At 54.8% G+C, this 1423-nt stretch overlaps 1 pseudogene; it reads left to right on the forward strand.

The window, feature by feature from the left end:
* Positions 1–819: 819 nt before the first annotated feature.
* LOC144419499 (small subunit ribosomal RNA) lies at positions 820–1423 on the forward strand (annotated as a pseudogene; the record flags this gene model as incomplete).

A 1423-nucleotide genomic window follows, 5' to 3' on the forward strand; every position in this document is an offset into this window, starting at 1 on the left:
CTGGCGGGCGAGAGAGTGCTGCGTCGCCGGCATCGGCGTCGAAAGAAGCCGAGCCGAAAAAAGTTAAAGTACAAACGTGCAAGCATACTAACCTAACCCTAGGTAAGGCATGTCAGAGCGAAAGACAGTAATTTCGAATGAGCCAAGAAAGAGCGGTGCGGGGCCGGTCGGAGCGCACCCTTTTCTCGGTGGCTGGCGGGCGAGAGAGTGCTGCGTCGCCGGCATCGGCGTCGAAAGAAGCCGAGCCGAAAAAAGTTAAAGTACAAACGTGCAAGCATACTAACCTAACCCTAGGTAAGGCATGTCAGAGCGAAAGACAGTAATTTCGAATGAGCCAAGAAAGAGCGGTGCGGGGCCGGTCGGAGCGCACCCTTTTCTCGGTGGCTGGCGGGCGAGAGAGTGCTGCGTCGCCGGCATCGGCGTCGAAAGAAGCCGAGCCGAAAAAAGTTAAAGTACAAACGCGATGCTAATGAGCGAGCCGTTGTCTCGACTAATATGTAGGGGGCGTTCGATCGAGCGTCTGGCTTGAGCGCTTGTCGGCCTAGCAGAACGGTCGCATTGTTATGCCCGGGTTTTAGGCACCGCTGCAGGCGGCCGGCAGAGCTCTTGTTTGTGCGAAACTGAATGGATCGAGCCCGAGAGAGGGCGAGCAAAGAAAAAACGCAAATCGCTCCGCCTGGCACTGCCGGCGAGAGCGTGGACGTCGCGGCCAGCGACTGTCGAAGCTGAGTACGGCCGCAGGCGATCGCCTCGGTCTTAAACGAATGCGACGAGCACGCGCCGGGCGGCCCAGCAAGGGCCGAGCGCAGCTGTCGCAGCTATCTGGTTGATCCTGCCAGTAGTGATATGCTTGTCTCAAAGATTAAGCCATGCAGGTGCAAGTACGAGTTCTCGTAAAGCGAAACTGCGAATGGCTCATTAAATCAGTCTTGGTTTATTTGGTCTCGTAAGCGAAGTGGATAACTGTGGTAATTCTAGAGCTAATACATGCATTAAGCGCCGACTTCGGGAGGCGCGCTTTTATCAGATCAAAACCGACCGGGTTCGTCCTGTGACGTTTGATGACTCTGGATAACCACGCGGATCGTACGGTCTCTGCACCGACGACGTATCATTCAAGTGTCTGCCCTATCAACTGTCGAAGGTACGCTACGTGCCTACCTTTGTGATAACGGGTAACGGGGAATCAGGGTTCGATTCCGGAGAGGGAGCCTGAGAAACGGCTACCACATCCAAGGAAGGCAGCAGGCGCGCAAATTACCCATTCCCGACACGGGGAGGTAGTGACGAAAAATAACAATACAGGACTCTAACGAGGCCCTGTAATTGGAATGAGTACATCCTAAAACTCTTAACGAGTATCCATTGGAGGGCAAGTCTGGTGCCAGCAGCCGCGGTAATTCCAGCTCCAACAGTGTATGCT

The sequence above is a fragment of the Styela clava genome, unplaced genomic scaffold, assembly GCF_964204865.1.
Source record: "Styela clava unplaced genomic scaffold, kaStyClav1.hap1.2 HAP1_SCAFFOLD_146, whole genome shotgun sequence".
Taxonomy (NCBI): domain Eukaryota; kingdom Metazoa; phylum Chordata; class Ascidiacea; order Stolidobranchia; family Styelidae; genus Styela; species Styela clava.